The sequence below is a fragment of the Salmo salar genome, chromosome ssa11 (genome assembly GCF_905237065.1).
Source record: "Salmo salar chromosome ssa11, Ssal_v3.1, whole genome shotgun sequence".
Taxonomy (NCBI): domain Eukaryota; kingdom Metazoa; phylum Chordata; class Actinopteri; order Salmoniformes; family Salmonidae; genus Salmo; species Salmo salar.
The window spans coordinates 40,761,589-40,784,504 of record NC_059452.1 but is presented as its reverse complement, the minus strand read 5'-3'; the positions used below and the strand labels follow the sequence as shown (position 1 = coordinate 40,784,504).

The 22,916-nt window shown below is 43.8% G+C and overlaps 1 protein-coding gene across 1 annotated transcript in view; it reads right to left on the bottom strand.

Moving 5' to 3' along the window:
- LOC106593990 (D-glucuronyl C5-epimerase B) overlaps positions 1-22,916 on the bottom strand; it is an 87,604-nt gene that overhangs the window by 39,927 nt on the left and 24,761 nt on the right. The window contains exon 2 of the mRNA XM_045689558.1: positions 9,346-9,455. The gene's annotated coding sequence lies outside the window, so the exon portion shown is untranslated. The remainder of the gene's footprint in view (positions 1-9,345; positions 9,456-22,916) is intronic.

The following is a 22,916-nucleotide window of genomic DNA, read 5'->3' as shown; positions in this document are numbered from 1 at the left end:
GCAGAGTGAAGGAAAAGCAGCCAACAAGTGCTCAGCATGTGGGAACTCCTTCAAGACTGTTGGAAAAGCATTCCAGGTGAAGCTGGTTGAGAGAACGCCAAGAGTGTGCAAAACTGTTGTCAAGGCAAAGAGTGGCTATCTCAAATATATTTTGATTTGATTTGTTGAACACTTTTGGTTAATCCATGATTCCATAAGTGTTATTTCATAGTTTTGATGTCTTCACTATCATTTCTACAATGTAGAAAATAGTAAAAATAAAGAAAAACCCTTGAGTAGGTGTCCAAACTTTTGACTGGTACTGTATACATTTTAAAAACAGCCTGGTGTTAGTAACCCAGCTCACAATATGAACCCTGAAGATCATGTGTTGGTGATCATGTTCTAACAATAGCTGCTGCAAATACATGAGCTGTATGGGGTGGGTTAGAAACACACTTTCCAATAAGAGAGAGCACTTCCATTTGGAAATAGGTCTACACATGCTTCTCTCCAAGTATCAACTGCTGGAGGGTAAAAGTCAACTCTGCACTTGCAGTTACCAACTTTAAGTGTCATGTCATGTGAAAAATCTGCTTTGGCAGACTTCTGCATATGTAAAATAGTGCTGTATGAATAAAAGTATCATTGATATTTGGAGAAAAGTCAGCGTAGTGTATAGATGAATGATTGGGCTGCTAGGAGCTCTGACAATGATGAGAACTCTGGGAGGAAGCCTGGGGACTGCACAGTGAAAGATAAGCAGACTGTCTCCATCTTATCAAGGCCTGACTATAAATAATTGGATCTTATTAGGTGGTGTGCTGCCGGCAGAGCTCAGTCAGTGGCATGGCTACTGGCTATACCACTAGGCTTCACTGAGACTTCACTGAGTCCAGCCAATCACAGTCTGCCTAAACCAGGACAACACCATAGTGACTAGACAAGTGGGCAAGGATAAATCTAGAACTTATTTCGCATTGCTTGTGATTCATTCATGTTCGCCCTCACCACCTTTCATGAATCCACATCTTGTGATTCATATGATCAGACTGTTAAAACGGATCTCCTCAAGGTTTTGGAAAAGGAGCCACTTCAATAAAAACCTGTAGCATCTTTCAATTCACTTGTGAACGTAACCTATTTATTATGTACGACTAAACTACAGCTCAGACAACACCACTAGGCTATATCTAGTGGACTAGACAGTAGCAGTGTTTTCATGGATCATTTCGGCCCAAATCCACTTTATTGCATGAGATATGGATGGGCCTCTGTAATCCAAGGGCAATCAGCTTGACTACGGATGTGTTGCACAGATGTAATCCCTCTGGTAATATCCACAACTTGAACTACAGACTTAGAGGGAAAGTACTCCAAAACAACAGACAACAAACCGGATACGGAGTACAAGGCTGTTGAGGATAAAAACCCTCCATGCCTGACAGATTGTGTGTGTGTGTGTGTGTGTGTGTGTGTGGGGGGGGGGTGGAGCTTTTCAGCTTATAATGCGCCAACGTCCTGCTTCGGAGATTTGAAAGATACTTAAAAAATTTGACACAGCAGCATGGGACCTGCGTTTAAAATGAGTGCATCAATCTGTAGCCAGCACACACGACCAAATGCCCTCCCAGTATGCTTTAAGAGTTCATCTGTCATCACGGCGCTCTGCCCAGAGTTCACGCCCACTCCCCGTCCTCATCCTGGTGATGCATGGCCTTCCCAGGGGGCCAAGGGGGAGGGACGAGACACAGGAGGAAAGGAAGGACTCTATTGAAATGCTGCTAAGCATACTGCTGAGCTTAAAACAGCCTAGCCTTTAGCCTTGATAAATGTATGTATGGGGGGGTGGGTTCTCCACTGTCTGAGCTTAAAACAGCCTTAATAATAAAGATGTGTGTGTGTGTGTGTGTGTGTGTGTTATCCACTGAGCTTAAAACAGCCTAGCCTTGATAAGGGGGGGGTCTCAGTAATGTGAGAACATCCACTGCCCTTGGCCTCCACCCCAGCCTTGGCAACCTGGCCCTTGGGAGCATAGGGGCTACATTGTCTTTAGATGCTGTCCCGATAATGGCCATCAGGGGTGGGAGGAGGAAGGCTGGCCCTGGCACTAGGGACTGTGGAGTCTGAAAGGACTGCTTTCAGGTTTAGTGGCCTCTGCTCTGAGTGGATGGTTTGGCTCCGGTCACCTTATGGTTGTCAGAACACTTCCACTCAGAGTTTTTTTTTTTTATAAACACTGACTGGGCATCAACGTTGAGACAAAATGAAGAGGGCAGCTGCTGCTGCTAGCATGCTGATGATGATGTCGGACTACATGTGGCGTTTTGTTGGCTTCCAAGGGGTTGGGACGACAGGCCATATTGGGCGCAACCTGCCCAGCCAGGTGGGGTTAGACGACTACGGTGAGCTTGACAGAACGGTCATCAGATATACTGTCCAACTCTTCAGGCCATTTAAGTTCCAGGAATAGATCAGAGGCAGGTGCATGCCAGGCTTGCTAAGACTTGAAAATCAGTAAAAAAGCTGGTTGAAATACAATGCATTGCTTCTAGGCAACATGAGCTATGGCAAAACTTACAAACAGTCCTTGAAGACCAACAGAGACATAATAGTATGTCTAGCCTTGGACGGTTGGAGCAGAGGTCAATCGATATGTTGAAGGGGTCCATGTCTAACCGTGGCTGGTTGGAGCAGAGGTCAATCGATATATTGAAGGGGTCCATGTCTAACCTTGGACCCCTTCAACATATCGATTGACCTCTGCTCCAACCATCCAAGGTAAGACATGGACCCCTTCAACATGTCGATTGACCTCTGCTCCAACTGTCCATGTCTAACCGTGGCTGGTTGGAGCAGAGGTCAAATCGATATCTTGAAGGGGCTTACGTGTTGAGAAGTACCTTTGTGATCCGAGGTCACGGGACTGTAAACACTGAACACAGAAGCCATGAGGAGGGAGGTCTGCGAGTTCCAATTGCTCGCAGCTTCTCCGGTCATCTCTGACATCACTCATAGGCAAGCTCCGATGACAGGCGTTTGCTCATAGGGTGAATGCTGGCAGCAGCTGCGCTGCATTGTTAACGTGTCAGAAATCTCTGGATGCAATAACAGCTGCTTCACAACTACCCAGGATACACCGTGCTCAAGAGTATCTCATTCTGCCTTGGAACGTTAACAGACTGCCAACATACCAGCTGGCCAGTTAGCTTAATGTGCATGTATAAAAAGGGGGGGATACTTTAACCCTTCACACAACAGCAAGAAAACAGAAAAGGGGGTGGTTGGATTGGCTACTTAGTTACAGTACGCCTGCTAAAGCCAATCTCCTACTACAAGTTCAGTTTATAATGAAGAGACCGCGAAAAGAGCAAAACAAGTGGGCCTAACATTGTTTTTCAAATGTGAGCAGAGGTTTTGTGTTGTTTTACTGATAACATGGGGAGGGATGAGGAACATCCTGCAGTGTTTAGGTTCATTGTCCTGTCATTATCTCTCAATACAAAGGTGTAGCGACCACTGTAGCAGCAGAGCCCTGGGATGGGCAGACCACTGTAGCAGCAGAGCCCTGGGATGGGCAGACCACTGTAGCAGCAGAGCCCTGGGATGGGCAGACCACTGTAGCAGCAGAGCCCTGGGATGGGCAGACCACTGTAGCAGCAGAGCCCTGGGATGGGCAGACCACTGTAGCAGCAGAGCCCTGGGATGGGCAGACCACTGTAGCAGCAGAGCCCTGGGATGGGCAGACCACTGTAGCAGCAGAGCCCTGGGATGGGCAGACCACTGTAGCAGCAGAGCCCTGGGATGGGCAGACTTTTGTTTTTATCCCTCTGCTGTTTTCTGGTGGAAAACAAAATCTAACAGCCATCATTGCGATAACGCCCCAGCGCCAGTGAGCTGCCCTTGGGGAGGTATCGGAGCAGAAGTCCCGGTGTTTGTGCAGCCAGGTGTTCCAGCCCCAACTAGACACTCATGACATTTTCAGTGGTCTCTGGGTGAATTCAGGCAGGGGCTCAGACTGCTGTAAATAATAAGCTCTGGCTGGCTGGAGCTCAGGGGCCTGTTAACTCCTGTTGTGTCGGAGACGAGAAGGGTGTCCGTGTGTGTGTGTGTGTGTGTGTGGTGTGTGTGTGTGTGTGTGTGTGTGTGTGTGTGTGTGAGAGAGAGCGAGAGGCAGCACGTTAGAAAAGAAACACGCCTCCCATAAATGTGCTCCACTGTAGGTCGTCTCACTCCTCTTCATCAGTTAACCTCTATGGGCTAGGTGGGACGCTTGCGTCCCACCTACGTAACAGCCACTGCCAGCCTGTGGCGCGATTTTCAAAACCTTAAAAATCCTATTACTTCAATTTCTCAAACATATGACTATTTTACAGCTATTTAAAGACAAGACTCTCGTTAATCTAACCACACTGTCCGATTTCAAAAAGGCTTTACAACGAAAGCAAAACATTAGATTATGTCAGCAGAGTACCAAGCCAGAAATAATCAGACACCCATTTTTCAAGCCAGCATATAATGTCAGCAAAACCCAGAAGACAGCTAAATGCAGCACTCACCTTTGATGATCTTCATCAGATGACAACCCTAGGACATTATGTTATACAATACATGCATGTTTTGTTCAATCAAGTTCATATTTATATCAAAAACCAGCTTTTTACATTAGCATGTGACGTTCAGAACTAGCATACCCCCTGCAAACTTCCAGGGAATTCGCTAACATTTTACTAAATTACTCACGATAAACGTTCACAAAAAGCATAACAATTATTTTAAGAATTATAGATACAGACCTCCTCTATGCACTCAATATGTCCGATTTTAAAATAGCTTTTGGTGAAAGCACATTTTGCAATATTCTAAGTACATAGCCCAGGCATCACGGGCTCGCTATTTAGACACCCGGCAAGTTTAGCACTCACCATAATCATATTTACTATTATAAAAGTTTGATTACCTTTTGTTGTCTTCGTCAGAATGCACACCCAGGACTGCTACTTCAATAACAAATGTTGGTTTGGTCCAAAATAATCCATCGTTATATCCGAATAGCAGCGTTTTGTTCGTGCGTTCCAGACACTATCCGAAATAGTAAAGAAGTGTTGCGCGCATGGCGCAATTCGTGACAATAAAATTCTAAATATTCCATTACCGTACTTCGAAGCATGTCAACCGCTGTTTAAAATAAATTTTTACGACAGTTCTCGTAGAAAAGCGATAATATTCCGACAGGGAATCTCCTTTTCGGCAAACAGAGGAAAAAATCCCAAAGGCGGGGGCGGTCGGGTCACGCGCATAAGCCCAGTGTCCCTTGATCGGCCACTTGAGAAAGGCGATAATGTGTTTCAGCCTGGGGCTGGAATGACGACATTCTGTTTTTTCCCGGGCTCTGAGCGCCTATGGACGACGTGGGAAGTGTCACGTTAGAGCAGAGATCCTTAGTAAATGATAGAGATGGAAAAGAAGTTCAAGAAATGGTCAGACAGGCCACTTCCTGTAAAGGAATCTCTCAGGTTTTGACCTGCCATTTGAGTTCTGTTATACTCACAGACACCATTCAAACAGTTTTAGAAAATTTAGGGTGTTTTCTATCCATATGTAATAAGTATATGCATATTGTAGTTACTGGGTAGGAGTGGTAACCAGATTAAATCGGGTATGTTTTTTATCCAGCCGTGTCAATACTGCCCCCTAGCCCTAACAGGTTAATGCATGGCTCACTCAGTAACATTTAGGCGTTGACAGCATCACTACCAAGGTTGAGGCCAAATTCTCCCTTGGTGGTGCCTCAATACAAGGGAAGCGACCGCGACTAAGCTTGAATAAGTCACACTGATGACAGAGTATTAATATGCACCACAGTGCATGTACCATCCACAACATTCAAATGTCTGTTCTGTAATTACCCCTACACATGCCCTTTCAAGTCTTCAAATGCCTGCTGCTGCCTGGGCGTAAGAACACACCGTCACAGCGAGTTGTATCTCAGAGGAGAGGAGTAGAGAAGGAGAGGGGGGACAGGGGGAGGGAGCTAGCCCTTCATCACATCTTCTGTTAGCAATGAGTACACATTCTGCCCAAAACACCCGCTCCGTCGCCCAATCAGACGTTGGCACACGAAAGCAAATCTGGTGCGATCTTCACTAAAGGATGCCAGTCCTCTGGGTGGAAAGGTTGTCTCTCTCTGAGACTGACTGGATATAGATCATCCTGCAGAGAAGGAGATCATCCTGCAACTACACCTTGTGAAATAATGAATGAATCAGAGTGCAAAGGGATTCACCAACAGAGTCAGCGGTGAGCTACGTTCACCATTCTAACCTGTTAGTCATCATATTTCAACAAATACTTCAAGAAGTTCAGATTTTTTTTTTTTAAATGGAGATTAGTCAAAGCAGAAGCTCTAAAAACCAGATGGTCAAACAGTTTCTAGAGTAGTGTGTGTGTCTCCATTTACCATCTCACCAGGCCTCTCAGGGGAGTAGCAGGACTTCCAGTAGCTCAATACCCTGCTGGACTCCAGCCTTGTTAATCATTCATGGGTGTGGATGCCCTCGCCACTCCAATAGGGCCCAGTTGTGCAGACCTCACATTGATTTGAATAAGACGCTTACTATAGTCCAATCAAAACTCCTATCCAGATGTTTGCAGTGGAAAACAAAACCGCATATAGGCTCTTCTAGTCTAACCCTGTGAGAATGTGTATTTGGATTAATAGAGGTTTTAAAAAGAGTTCACTGTGTGAGAACTCCAACTCCAAGCTGATATTCTTCAAACCTCTAACGACCCAAAGAGTCGTATGGGCGTTTACAAATGTAGAAAATGGAAGTCAAATGTTTATTTGAAAAAACGATGCCCATTTCAAGGCCAGGTAAGGCTGAGATATCTAAATGTAGGATTTATCCTCTAAAGCTGGGCCTATATAATTGAGTAAAGATGTGTTCTGCTGATTTTAGCTGAGGAAGGTCTATACCGGCCAGCCGGCGTTTACCGTCTGTGCCCTGATAACACAAGACTTAAGCACCAGGTCGTTCTTACCTGGCATTGGCCCTGCATTCCACTGGGTTTCTTCTCTCTATTACATTCCGTTTGTTGAATCACCATAACAAACACACTGAGCTAACAAATTGACTTCGATGTGGCCAACAAAGTAATAATTCCACATTAGCGCTGCACAATGAAACATTGTTTATATCTCTCAGAGCAGGCAGAGAATGGAGGAAATTGCTTTGAAGTTAATGCCTCGGTCCAACTCATCGCTAGTCCAGGGATTAGGCAGGTTATTACCAAGAAGCGTACAATATTAGAGACCTACAGAGGGGATTAAACACGCTCCTAATCAACTGGAGAAGAGACGATAGAAAAATAACCACTCTTCAATGCCATTACTGTGACCTTTGCACATCATTTATAAGCAGTGCACAACAACAAGTAGCCTCTGCAGCAGCATAACAGAATATGATTTAGGGACGGAGCAGGGCATGGTATCCTTTCACAGTAAGGCTTACATGGTTAAAACCTCATGACATAGCAGGGTTATAGATATTGGGACCTTGAACATGTGACATATCCCCTCTAGGCGAGTCTTTTGCATGAAGAGGTGGCATAAAAAAAAGCAACCCGTGGAGCTGTAGCTTTGATCGGCGTCTGTGAATCTACCCAAGTCCCGTGCTCTCGCTCCATGCAGACTTCCAATTACCAGCCTGATACAGGCTAATAAATCCAGAGCACGTTCAAAGACTTCTCCTTTCCTTTTGCTATCAACTTGATACGGTTTGGGTTTAGGGAAATCCGTCACAGCTCTGCTTACTCAATTAAGATTAGGTCAGATTGGGTCAGCATTAATGCAGTTCTATGGTTCCAAAGTAAGTTACTTTTGAAAAATGACAGGTACAGTGCCTTCAGAAAGTATTTCACACCCGTTGACTTTTTCCACATTTGTGGTAGAGCCTGAATTTAAAAAGGATTGAAATTAGATTGCGTCGCTGGCCAACACACAATACCCTATAGTGTGGAATTATGTTTTTAGAAATGTTTACAAATTAATACAAAATGAAAAGCTGAAATGTCTTTAGTCAATAAGTATTCATCCCCTTTGTTATGGCAAGCATAAATAAGTTCAGGAGTAAACACTTGCTTAATAAGTCACATGGACTCACTGTGTGCAGTAATAGTGTCTAACATGATTTTTGAATGACTACCTCATCTGTGTGCCACACATACAATTATCTGTAAGGTCTCAGTCGAGCAGTGAATTTCTAACACAAATTCAACCACAAAGACCAGGGAGGTTTTCCAATGCCTGACCAAGTAGGGCATTGAATATATCCCTTTGAGAATGGAGAAGTTGTTCATTACACTTGGATGGTGTATCAATACACCCAGTCACTACAAAGATCCAGACGCCCTTCCAAACTCAGTTGTCGGAGAGGAAAGAAACCGCTCAGGGATTTCACCATGAGGGCAATGGTGACTTTAAAACAACTACAGATTTTAATGGCTGTGATAGGAGAAAACTGAGGATGGATCAACATCGTAGTTACTCCACAATACTAACCTAATTGACAGAGTGAAAAGGAAGCCTGTACAGAATAAAAATATTCCGAAACACACATCCTGTTTCCAACAAGGCACTAAAGTAAAACTGCAAAAAAATGTGTCAAAGAAATGAACTTGCTTTCCTGAATACAAAGCATTATGTTTGGGGCAAATCCAACACTACACATTACTGAGTACCACTCTTCATATTTTCAAGCAGGTGGTGCCTGCATCATAGGTATGCTGGTCATTGGCAAGGACTAGGGAGTTTTTTTTTATTTAAAAAAAAATGGAATAAAGCTAAGCACAGGCAAAATCCTAGAGGAAAACCTGGTTCAGTCTGCTTTCCACCAGACACTGGTAAATTAACATTTCAGCAGGACAATAACCTAAAATACAAGGCCAAATCTACACTGGGTGTTGGCTGAGTTAGTTTTGACTTAAATCTGCATGAAAATATATGTCAAGACAAAAATGATTGTCTAGTAATAATGAACAACTTACTTGACAGAACTTGGAGAATTATGAAAATAATTTAAAAAAATGTTGCACAATCCACATGTGGAAAGCTCTTAGAGACTTACCCAGAAAGACTCACAGCTGTAATCACTGCCAAAGGGGATTCTAACATGTATTGACTCAGGGGTGTGAATACTTATGTAAATGAGCTATTTCTGTAATTTGCTAAAATCATGTTTGCTCTTTGTCATTATGGGGTAGTGTGTGTAGATGGGTGAGGAGAAAAATACATGTTGAAATCAGGCTGTAACATGTGGAATAAGTCAAGGGGTATGAATACTTTTTGAAGGCACTGTAGGTACTCACCCTAATCCATTCACCAGAAAACAGCCAACGGATCAGTCATGTCCACGGCCACAGGTTCCCCTGGCTCTAGTTCATCTGGCCACCTATCTCACTGGCCGACTCCTCACCACCTGCAATAAAAACATCACATTACATTGAGTAGCAGTGTGAACACTTAAAATGTTAAAACTTTTAAATGAAATTGGGATCCGTAACATTACGACAAATCCCAGTACGCAGAAAGTAAACAGCATAGTGGGTCAATTTCCACAGGAACTAAGAGCGTTGAGCGCGAGGCTCAACTTCTTCAAATGATGATGCTCTAGATTCTCAACTAGTCTAAAGGACAGTTTTATTGCTTCTTTAATCAGGACAACAGTTTTCAGCTGTGCTAACATAATTGCAAAAGGGTTTTCTAATGATCAATTAGCCTTTTAAAATGATACACTTGGATTAGCTAACACAACGTGCCATTGGAACACAGGACTGATGGTTGCTGATAATGGGCCTCTGTACGCCTATGTAGATATTCCATAAAAAATCTGCCATTTCCAGCTACAATAGTCATTTACAACATTAATGTCCACACCATTTCTGATGAATTTAATGTTATTTTAAAATGGACAACAACAAAAAATGTTCTTGAAAGAAAAGCACAAGGACATTTAAGTGACCCCAAACTTTTGAACGGTAGTGTAGTTGAGAAGGAAATGCTAATTATGTGAGGTGGAATTGAAGTAGAGTATGGTAGTACAGGTTCAATGCTTAACCATCTGAAAAGGACCGCACCCTGAGAACCAAACCATTGCTGGCAACAGCACAGCTGCATTGTGAATTTTATTTAATTAGGAAAGTCAGTTAACAAATTATTATTTACAATGACGGCCTACTCCGGCCAAACCCGACGACGCTGCATCCCAATCACAGCCGGATGTGATACAGCCTGGATTCGAACCAGGTACTATAGTGACGCTTCATGCACTGAGATGCAGTGCCTTAGACCGCTGCGCCACTCGGGAGCTTATAGTTTTAACAGAAAGCAGATGTTTTTAGTTTTTTCAACATTAAGAAAATGTTTCCGTTTGTCACATCCCTAACAATGACTACCTACCAATGAGGATGACTTACTAAATATAGGCCTAAAACTCTCCAGGAAAGAAGTTACATATGATCACATTCTAATAAGGTTAACATTTTGGATGAGTTACCAGGCAGACATCTTTGGTTGTTTCAAAAATTGTCCCTAAAAACGTGAAAGCATAATGACCTAACAACCAAGGGAGACAACAACAAGGCCTGTAGAGCAGAGAATGTTGTGTGTTAGCTTGACTCCGTCCAGCAGAGTGGGCGGCAGCCATTTTGGACTTGGACCACTGACAGGAAACATCAAGAGTTCCCAGACCAAGACAGGGCTCTATCAGTGTCTGCCATCATCAGGCCTACATCGGGAGATCAGACAACTCCTGGGCAAACATGGCCAGAGAGAAACGTGTCTGTGGGGGGAAAAAAAGAGTCTTCTAGTACCCTGCTGATAGGGATGAAAGGCTGTGATGATTCGTAGAAATGAGCGCTTAAAAGAAACATGCACGGATTACATCTCTACAATCAAATTAGGCCAATCAAACAGCCAAGCCTCATCCCCTGGCCTCTCATTGATGTTCATTGGACAAAAAGGCTTAGAAATATCAGACAATCATATCTATTTGGAGAGAACATAAAGGTCACTCAGACATATGTATCCATACCATGAAAGTTCAACATAAAAAGGCAGACTCCATGGAGGTGGAGTTCACTGGTTAAATATAATCTGGAATATTGAAGCTCCATGTTCTCCTCTATTCAGAGGCCTCTTCATCAAAGGTCAAATGTGCCCAAACTGTGCTGCATCAAATACAAACGATTCATTGTAAATCACTAAAAACACCCTCTTTGGCTAAGCCTGTACCGTTTGGTGGACAAGATTAGAGCCAAAATTGGCAGGATGTTGGTTCACTGCAGCAACCAGTGGCACTAATACAAATCGTATGCAAATTGTGGGTCATAAACATGTTGCGATTAAGACGTTCAGGCAACACAATCTTTGGAATAATAGGCTATGGGTAATCTTAGCGAGATCAGCTTTCACCAGAGCATGAGAATTTAGCAGGATATTTATAACATGATCCTCATGCTGAGGCTATCCTAATCCAATAAGTATTGACGTCCATCTTCCTTCTTACTGAAATCAGTACTATTAACTGTGCCCGGGCATTTAGCCTATATTAATTCTAATTTGTCAAATCAGACGATAATATCTAATTGTTCACAACAGGGTTTGTTACAAGGTTCAACACCACACTTCAAGATTTACCAGGGTGAATGACGTTAATGTTGGCCTTTTTACAGGAGAATTGATCATGCAATAATCAGATCACGCTGCACTTTCCCTTTGTTGGCGGTTTCAAGATAATCCTTTAACAGACGTAATGTTTCTTGAAGTAAATTACGATTGATCTCTTCCACCGCCTTTTCAGGTCACACGTTTTGTGAGGGAAACCAAAATTATTGCCGTAATGCTTTTTGACCAGGGGTAAATGATAGTCGAACATCAATAGCCAATGACTTAAGGCTCTGAATGACCCATAAATGATGCTGAGGAAACAAACACATATTTGTAATTGCAACCATGATGAATTTACAGGCGTCTCAACCACTAGGTCATTAACGTACTGCCAATCCATTATGAGCAATGTGTAGAAAGTGACAGGGATACTTCACCCTGCAATTAATCGCGCCCCTATAACGTTCCTACTGCAGAGGCGGAAAGGACTGTTAAATGAAAGACGGTGTTAAATCACCGCACAAAGAGAGACGATCAATCTTTCATCAAAACGGGTTTAATTGACAAAGCACTCAAATCAGGTATTAGAAAGTTTATAACAGCTGGTAACATACAAGCCCTGTTGTGGGCACAGTGTTACATAGTGGAGCGGATGCTTGAAGAACAAAGAGAGTATCTTCAGTCAAGGCTAAGATGGGGTGGAGCAGGAAGGTGGATGTTTGATTGGGGCCGAGCTGTGTGGGAGGATTTTTCGTAGAATTCCCCCAAATTATAATATTTAATTGCATTTATCTAGCCATCAGACCAGAGCAGAGCAAGTATTGACACACCAAGGTGGCTATAGAAGACAAAATCACACACAACAAGTCTGGGCCAAGAGGCTGTTGAAGTCTTGACTATGGCAAATATACCTTGTGATTCTAAATCATATGACTGGTAATTCTAAATTATATCTCCATGCATTTAGTGTTGGTTTAATACAGAAACTAAATCTGTCTTGGTAATTAAACAGCACAATGCTGTACTATCATGGACGGTCATGTGTTGAAGGCCCTGGTTTGACAGGTCATGTGTTGAAGGCCCTGGTTTGACAGGTCATGTGTTGAAGGCCCTGGTTTGACAGGTCTGGGTGGTGAAGGCAATTTAGAGATGCTACTAATATCAAATACAACCCCCCCCCCATGGCCACCTTGAAGGTGACAGGCATGATAAACCACTATGCATCTTTTTTGACCCACATTGCAACAGGGAACCTCAAAACCCTGTTAGACTGAAGAGGAAGCACTAGAGGCAGGGTGTGACTGGCCAGCTGAACACTGCCTCAAGATACTAGTCACCTGAAATGAAATAGGATAACAGAGCAGTGGTCTTCCAAGTGGCTACGGTAAGACAAATAGTACTTACACGCACCGTTAGCAAAAAAAAAAAACTATTCTGCACTCAACGAGGGCAATTTAACATTGCTATTCCCTTAAAACCATGTGTACTCCATTTTATAAATAGGGAGACTAGATTAAAAAAAAATATTCAATACCTTTGAATTCAGAAAACATGCTGGCAAGCAAGATGGTCAAATCAATATTCCACAGCAATATGGAAATCTCTACTCCTACAGGGCTAGACAGCCGTAATCGTAGCCAAGAAGCAAGGAGATAAATGAAAATGAGTGAAGTAAACTACACAGCAAGCGGCTCAGTCTTCCGACTCCCTGAGCAAGCGAGGGAGCAGAAAGCGGCTCAGTCTTCCGACTCCCTGAGCAGAAAGCGGCTCAGTCTTCCGACTCCCTGAGCAGAAAGCAGGTGTTTGTTGTGCGTCACTCTCCCCCTCTCAAGGCACCAACGTGGCACTCTCCCTCTAGATGTGTCCCTCGTCTTTCCCACAGGAATGAACATCTGGACACAGCCAGGCCCAGCCTCAGGCCACTTCCTCACACACACATACAGAGGTGAGAAATAAAAAGACATGCAAGAAGATAAATGAAAATGAGTAAACTACACAGCAAGCAGCTCAGTCTTCCATCACCCTTACTCCCTGAGCAGAAAGCAGCTGTCGTGTCTTTGGCATCATTAAAACGGAAGACATGTTTATCAAATAACTATAACTTTCAGATATCATACCATCTGATCTGAGTCTTCTGATTAATGACGTATTCGTTTACCTCACGTCAGTCTCATTCCAAACGTCGTAAATTGTTGGTTATCTTCACGAACCCAGTCTTCACTATGAGTCATCCATACATCAATTGTCTTAAAATAATTTATTTGCTAACTAAATAATTCACAGAAATGCATAAAACAGATATGGTTACAAGGAAATGATAGGAGAATGTGCCCTAGTGGGCTAAACCGGCATGGCGGTGTCGTGTCTTTGGCTATGCCGGATTAAGTGATATGACATGCTAACTTATAAAATGATTTCTCTGTAATTAATATTACCTGATTAAGCTAATCATGTAAATGTAATTAACTAGAAAGTCGGGGCACCACGGAAGAACGTTTATAGAGCCGTTATCTTCCGAATAAACTCTTAAAATACTTAGTAATACTTTACATCGATAGCAGTCAATATTAAACCCTTGTCTTATTTTCAGTGTCATAATGAAAGTTAAATTCTTGGCTATCTTCACGAACCCTGGCTAACAAGTTAAATCAGCAATACAAAATTGGGTATAATTATTTATTTACTAAATACCTAACTAAATCACACAGAATTACAAATACACAGAATACAATGATGTCATACAGAAAACGTCCTGGTGGACGGAACCTGTATGAAAGCTAGTTACACAAAGGAAAGGGGGTTGGGCTTGAATGAAAGAGCGGGAAGATTTAGGAACACAGAAACAGAAGCTATGCTATCGTAAATACATTATCTTATGCATTCTAAATTACCGCCCATTTGGAAAAGGAAAATGCAATAAATATTTACTCTGAGCTGCGCTTCGGTAGATTGGTCGTAGATGCTGGCCGGCTTGGCCAACAGATCTTCCTGGCCGGAAGAATGTCAATGGTGGTCAATTGGATACGTGGTGGTATACTCGTCGGTTGTTAGACTGGATCCGTCGTCCGTCCTTTCCTAACCCACGCTGCTAACTCAACGGCTAGGAAGTAGCACTTCTGTAGTGAATAAGCTCAAAGTTCATACCAGTTCATACCAGAGCTCACGCCGAGGTTGGCTTAGTTCTGTACTTGACATGTGTGTCCTTCTAACGTAGAGGCTGCAGACCTCCCGTACTGGAACCACTGGTTATCTTTTCGTCAAAGGCTTATATAGTGGAGAGGGGGAGGGAGGTGTTTCATCGTTTATAACCCCTGTCTCTTCACAGGGGCGGGCCACTGATCGAGCAGGGCACTTTCCTTATGAAAACCCAAATCTCTCATTCGGAAACTAAAATTACATTTCATCTCCTAACAAACATTTTCAATATCAAACATTTCAATTGCATAACAATTCCATGTGACTCTGATAACTAGAGGGCGTATACTTTCTCAGGTACAGTTTATGTCGTCCTGTCATCAGTCATAATGTCTCAGATGACAACCGAACTGACATACATACTCATTACGTTCCCAAGCATATTTCCAACTGGTTTTATTAACAAAATATGTGGTACCTTTCCCCATTTGTTTGATGTTCCCAGACTCTCTATATTTAACACAGGCTATTCAAGTCCTTCAGTAGATTCAGAGAGGGGAAGGGAGAAAGGTATTTATGGGGGGGGTCATAAACCTTACCCACAGGCCAACGTCATGACAGCGGCTTGTTACACAAAGAAATGGGGGTTGGGCTTGAATGAAAGAGCGGGAAGACTGAGGAACAAAGAAAGCAGCTATGCCATCGTAAATACTGTATTGTATGCATTCTAAATTACCGGCCATTTGGAAAAGGAAAACGCAATAAATATTTACTCTGAGCTGCGCTTCGATAGGTTGGTCGCAGATGCTGGCTGTGTTGGCCAACAGAGATCTTCCTGTCCTCGGAAGAATGTCACTCTTGGTAAAATGGATACGTTGTAGTATCTTCGTTGTAGTATCTTCGTTGTGTGTTAGACTGGATACGTCGTCCGTCGTTTCCTAGCCCACGTCTACAGCGGCCGCTGCTAACTCAACAGCTAGGAAGTATCACTTCAGTAGTGAATAAGAGTTCAAAGTTCATACCATTCGCAACCAAAGCTCACGCTGAGGTTAGCTTAGTTCTGTACTTGACATGTGTGTCCTTTTAACGCAGAGGCTGCAGACCTCACGTACCCGGAACAGGCTGGTTACATTTTGTCAAAGGCTTATATAGTGGCGAGGGGAGAAGTGTGCGTTTCATCGTTTATAACCCCTGTCTCTTCACAGGAGCGGGCCACTGATTGGTCAGGGCTCTTTCCTTATGAAAACCCAATTCTCTCAATTGGAAGCTAAATTACATTTAATCTCCTAACAAACAGTTTCAATATCAAACATCTAAATTCCACAACAATTCCATGTGAATCTGATAACTAGAATGTGTAGACTTTCCCAGCTACAGTTTGTCGTCCTGTCATCAGTCAATGTCTCAGATGACAACCGAACTGAAATCCATACTCATTAAGTACCTGGTATATTTCCTATTGGTTCTATTACCGAAATATGGTTCCTTCCCCCCCCCCCACTTGTTTGATGTTCCCAGACACTCTATATTTAACAAAGGCTATTCAAAAGTCCTTCAGTAGGGTCAGAGAGAGAGGGGAAGGGAGAAGGGTATTTATGGGGGGGGGGGTCATAAACCTTACCCACAGGCCAACGTCATGACACAGCTCAGTCTTCCATCGCCCCGACTCCCTGAGCAGAAAGCAGCTCAGTAACAAACCATTCCTAAGCCTTGGGATGTGTAATGTTTAAGAAGCAGAATGGTTGTTCAACATGATCCAGTGATCTCAGTTCCTGCAGAGCGGTAGCTTAGCACATCTCTGGACTTTAATCTTTACCGTGACACTCATCATAGCCTTCAAGTGTCCTTTCATCTGACACCTCAAAACAGGGGTTGACACCTTGCACACATGCAATGACTCAACCAGGTTCTAACCTACCGTTCACATTGTACATGGTGTAAAGGGGAGTCTATTACGTTAAGGATCCTCACATTAAGTGTTGTTCACATTGGCAGTTTGAAGTGACTCAAATCCCCCCAAAATTGCATCTCTGAACCTACAGCCAGTCTGAACCTACAGCCAAAAAAGCACATGGAATCTGACATTTCAAACCCCCTTCATTGCCTACACCACTGCACACACACACGGCGTTACTATGACAACTAGCTTGGCCATGTCTGCTAATGACTGCTGTCTGAACATATACAAATCCTATTTGGTAACTTCTAACTTCCGGGTTGGACAGTCAGTATTCTAAAACTAATTTGAGCATTCAAGCCTTGTTCACACTGCAGGCCGAAGTATGATGTTACTGCATTGTAAATTGCAGACACTCGTCCTTTCCTGGCGCTCTGAGCGAGCATCCATCAGGACTTCTACTCAGGGTGTGTGTGGGCCTGTGATGGTCCATCTGCTCTGCAGTCATAACACTCATGGTCTTGATAGCTGGCTAATCATGAACTAATCAAGCCATGGACATTAATAGTGGCAGGCATCATTAGCCATCTGAAACCCAGAGCAGTGTCCAGGAAAACTGAGTCAGTGAAACAAAGATCCAAAATGACAGATATATCTGCTTCCTGAGACCTTACACACACAGCCAGCTCAAATCTGATTCAGAACCAAGATCACCGAATCAACCAGTCACACAGCCAGCTCAGTTGTGATTCAGAACATAGATCACTGCTGAGTGGGTTGAGCTGAAGATCTAAACACAAGTTTTAGAGACTCAATATAAAACAAGCTTCAGTAGACTCTTCAGTGACAGGAGTCCATCACATATTCTGAAGGAATGAACACTCCCATCATTGCACACCTTCCCATTTCAAGTGATTTGGCTGTCATTTTCATAGAAAAGCGAACAAAAAGGAAAACAGCTGAGAATTTACACATACAGCACGAAGACAGATCTATGACATTTACTGTGAAACGTTGACAGAATGAATCAAAGCAAAGTATTCCAGGGTCTGCTTCCTGTATCAGGGAAGAAAAGACTGAGCTAAAACCTTGTGACGCAATTAACCTGTTATGGCTAGGGGGCAGTATTTTCACGGCCGGATAAAAAACATACCCGATTTAATCTGATTATTACTCCTGCCCAGAAACTAGAATATGCATATAATTATTAGCTTTGGATAGAAAACACTAAAGTTTCTAAAACTGTTTGAATGGTGTCTGAGTATAAGAGAACTCATATGGCAGGCCAAAACCTGAGAAGATTCCATGCAGGAAGTGCCCTGTCTGACAATTTCTTGGCCTTCTTGATTATCTCTATCCAATACAGGGGATCTCTGCTGTTACGTGACACTTCCTACGGCTCCCATGGGCTCTCAGAAGGCGGCAAAAAGCTGAATCGTGGCTTTGCTGGCTCTGGCTGAAAAACATTGGCACGTTTGGATAGTGGCCGGTCACAGTACTATGAAACTGAGGCGCGTGCACGAGTCGACTCCATTGTTTATTTTCTCTCTTTGAACGAAAACCACCACTCCCGGTCGGAATATTATCGCTTTTTTACGAGAAAAATGGCATAAAAATTGATTTTAAACAGCGGTTGACATGCTTCGAAGTACGGTAATGGAATATTTAGAATTTTTTTGTCACGAAATGCGTCGTGCGCGTGACCCTTATTTACACTTCGGATAGTGTCTTGAACGCACGAACAAAACGCCGCTGTTTGGATATAACTATGGATTATTTTGAACCAAACCAACATTTGTTATTGAAGTAGCAGTCCTGGGAGTGCATTCTGACGAAGAACATCAAAGGTAATCAAACTTTTCTAATAGTAAATCGGAGTTTGGTGAAGGCTAAACTTGCTGGGTGTCTAAATAGCTAGCCCTGTGATGCCGGGCTATGTACTCAGAATATTGCAAAATGTGCTTTCACCGAAAAGCTATTTTAAAATCGGACACCTCGATTGCACAAAGGAGTTCTGTATCTATAATTCTTAAAATAATTATGTTTTTTGTGAACGTTTATCGTGAGTAATTTAGTAAATTCACCGGAAGTGTTCGGTGGGAATGCTAGTTCTGAACGTCACATGCTAATGTAAAAAGCTGGTTTTTGATATAAATATGAACTTGATTGAACAAAACATGCATGCATTGTATAACATAATGTCCTAGGAGTGTCATCTGATGAAGATCAAAGGTTAGTGCTGCATTTTGGTGTGGTTTTGTTTTTTGTGACATTATATGCTAGCTTGAAAAATGGGTGTCTGATTATTTCTGGCTGGGTACTCTGCTGACAATCTAATGTTTTGCTTTCGCTGTAAAGCCTTTTTGAAATCGGACAGTGTGGTTAGATTAACGAGAGTCTTGTCTTTAAAATGCTGTAAAATAGTCTTATGTTTGAAAAATGGAAGTTTTTGTATTTTTGAGGAATTTGTAATTCGCGCCACGCCTATCATTGGATATTGGAGCAGGTGTTCCGCTAGCCGAACGTCTAGATGTAAGAGGTTAAGGTGTCAGCATGTTTAAGTTGGGCTGGCGGCTCACCGAATGAGTGTACTCGCATACTCCCTAAAAAAGACCTTCTGAAAAACAAGAAAAAATCTGAAATAGTACTGTTTGGCCATTTTGAGATGCTGTAGCGAGTACACACTTCCTCAAAATAGTCAGAATTAATCTAAGATAACAAGAAATATGTAATTGACGTTTTTGACGAGGAAATCTTAGTCACGCAACTTTACATTAACTAAGATGTTTGGTGCGGTATTTCTCAATTTAAAGAAGTTGCATGAAAACGAGCCATCTCTCATTTAATGACAACAAACCTTTAGTGAAGAATCCCTACTGCTGACCAATCACCGACGAAGGGGGGATAGACTTCAGCTACCAACGTTGTCGTCTCAAGAAAATGTGCGCCAGAACAACCAAAAAAAAACCTTACCGAAGTCTAAAACAAACAAAGACATCCCAAAATGTCCTCAATCTATTCAAACTCATCCCAACTGTTTTGGCTGGGGGAAGCATGTGGATGCCTTTAGAGTTCCTTGATTGGTTAGAATAATACAGTGTGGCTGCCTGTATGTTTGTGTAAACAAATACTAGGAAGGCATGAGTCTGTACACCATGTCAGACTCAACACTAATGTATATGAAGATCACAAGCTGCTTCCCTGACAACACTTCAAAGGCTGAGGCAACAAAGCTGAATTCTAAATGAGCACAGAGAGTGCTGGAACACTGAACTACACAATATTTAATCTGGCATCCGATGAAGATGGAAAAGAAAGTGCCTCTTACCAGGCTAATTTCCATTCTGCATAAAATATTGCAGGTTAAATAATAGATGCACACTTGAAAGGGAAATGGAATCTCTCTCATTTCTGATTTATAACAAGTCTGTCAGAAATGCTGCTCGTAAAATCAGATGGACCAAGAACATCTTAATGCGGACCGGCAAATACAACATCACAAAGCAATATTTAGATTAGAATATGCAAGACAACGACACATGGGTGGGAAACGGAGACATTATTAAGACTTTGGTTTGCATACAGAAACTCAGTTTCTATTTTTATCACAGCTGACAGGATTGTTTTCAGCAGTCTCTAGAAGCACATTGGGAGTATCAAGCCAACACAATAACCCTGTCTGATGGGGATAATTAGGCCCTAAATCCTGAGATGGCTACTGCAGAACTACACACCCCTAATATCCTGCTCCAACCCCCCCATCCTCAAATCTCCAAACATGAGCGGAATCTTCACAGTGGATTTAGTGAACAAAGAGGGTTTCAGGGGCCCTGCGTCACACGCTGAGAGATGCGTCGTGGCTGTCACAAGCTCTCAGGAATATAGTCAGTATATTCCTCTGAGTTTTTACCCAGGCTTTGCATATCATTTGGTGGTCCTCTCTCCCCACGAATGTGGCTCTGCCACGGTTCTCCGTATCCTCTGGATTCCACCCCGATCGAAGCAGCCGTTTTCTACCGCTTCTCTGTCCTTCTCTACTCCTCCATCCCTTTCTCAGCTTCTCTGTCCTTCTCTACTCCTCCATCCCTTTCTCAGCTGGTGTCTTACTGTGAGTAGTAGATCCTGCCCCTGTCACAATATCCTGCTGGCAGCATCACAAGTCATTGATCTATTTTAGACAACCCCCCCCCCCCCAATACTGTGATGACAATGACAGAAGAGTAGGGATCCTTCACTGTTTCCCATTTACTCACAAAAGTTCAATCCCGCTAATGTGGGGTTAAAAGACAGATTAGTGAGAAGTGGCAGGCAGAGGCGATAAAACCAAAACAGGCTCTAGGGAGGCCGGGAGTGAGCGCTGAGCGACAGGGGAGCCCAGACTGCAGCGTCTCTGTAAGTACCACTCAGGCTGGGCTCTCTGGCGCCAAACAAACAAGCAGGAGAGAAAGGCAGGGTAGGCAGGCTGCAGCACAGGCCAGCTGAGAGTAAATAAAAGCTGGACACAGTTTGACAGAGCTGCATAAACAGCCCTAGAGGGCAGAGCCTCCCAGAGTGTCGGCTCTGAAGACTGAGTGTTCATATCCTGGATGAACTCAGAAAACTAATCTTGAAATAGAAGATAAACAAGTAGGACACAGGTCCTAAACTGTCCACACACACGTTTGCAAAAGCTCACAGCTCTGAATCCAGACGAAGTGTCTATGGTCGACGGAGTCTTAGCTAAACGTGTCCCCCCGTCAGACTAGGGGGAACTTGTTGCACTGACACCCCTCCTCCTGCAGTAAGAGGGGGAGGGGGGCACTTCTAGGGACACTTGTAAAGACAAGAGACCGGAGGACAATGACGTGAGCGTCTGTAGTGCGTCAGGCCACGGTGCTGTCTGAGGAGAGCGACAGAGCTTTCTAGAAGCATTGCGACCCCAGTGTCTGAGGCTGAGTCCAGCTGCCTCCGCATAAAGACAAGGCTCACATCCTCAGCACCTTGGTGGTTTTCTGAAAAGGCCACCAACTAGTTTGGAATATTAAACAGTTAAGCCTGTGGAAATCAAAAGGACTTGAAAAGAGAGTAGGGGCTTCAAAAAGCTTTGATGATATCGCTCCATCTCTTCGAAGGCTTGCTGATATGACAGAGCCAACAAATAAAAAGGCAGGGAAGAAAGGGCTTCCAAAAGAGGAGGAGGATTATTCTTTGCCTATCTTATCCTGGCACATGATATAATTCCTCAATCAAAGGCTTGGCTTTTCAATATCAAGTTCTGATTCAGAGAGAGAGAAGTGGTGGGAGAAAGAGTGAAGCACAGACTGCCAGAGGGAGTGGAAGAGAGTGGGAAGTGGGACACCAGGAGGGGTTTCAGGACATTTGTCATTCTCTTTCAATAGATCTGAGACACACTGCTTGACACTGATCTCCAATATGAGGCCAGAATGTAATACTGAGGGCTCTCCCCCTGACAGTAACCTCCTAATACAAGCCTTCAACTACAGCGTGGTGTGCTGGGGCCCATATCAGCGTCCACTACAGCGTGGTGTGCTGGGGCCCATATCAGAGTCCACTACAGCGTGGTGTGCTGGGGCCCATATCAGAGTCCACTACAGCGTGGTGTGCTGGGGCCCATATCAGCGTCCACTACAGCGTGGTGTGCTGGGGCCCATATCAGAGTCCACTACAGCGTGGTGTGCTGGGGCCCATATCAGAATCCACTACAGCGTGGTGTGCTGGGGCCCATATCAGCGTCCACTACAGCGTGGTGTGCTGGGGCCCATATCAGAGTCCACTACAGCGTGGTGTGCTGGGGCCCATATCAGAATCCACTACAGCGTGGTGTGCTGGGGCCCATATCAGAGTCCACTACAGCGTGGTGCGCTGGGGCCCATAGAGTCCACTACAGCGTGGTGCGCTGGGGCCCATATCAGCGTCCACTACAGCGAGGTGTGCTGGGGCCCATATCAGAGTCCACTACAGCGTGGTGTGCTGGGGCCCATAGAGTCCACTACAGCGTGGTGTGCTGGGGCCCATAGAGTCCACTACAGCGTGGTGTGCTGGGGCCCATAGAGTCCACTACAGCGTGGTGTGCTGGGGCCCATAGAGTCCACTACAGCGTGGTGTGCTGGGGCCCATAGAGTCCACTACAGCGTGGTGTGCTGGGGCCCATAGAGTCCACTACAGCGTGGTGTGCTGGGGCCCATAGAGTCCACTACAGCGTGGTGTGCTGGGGCCCATAGAGTCCACTACAGCGTGGTG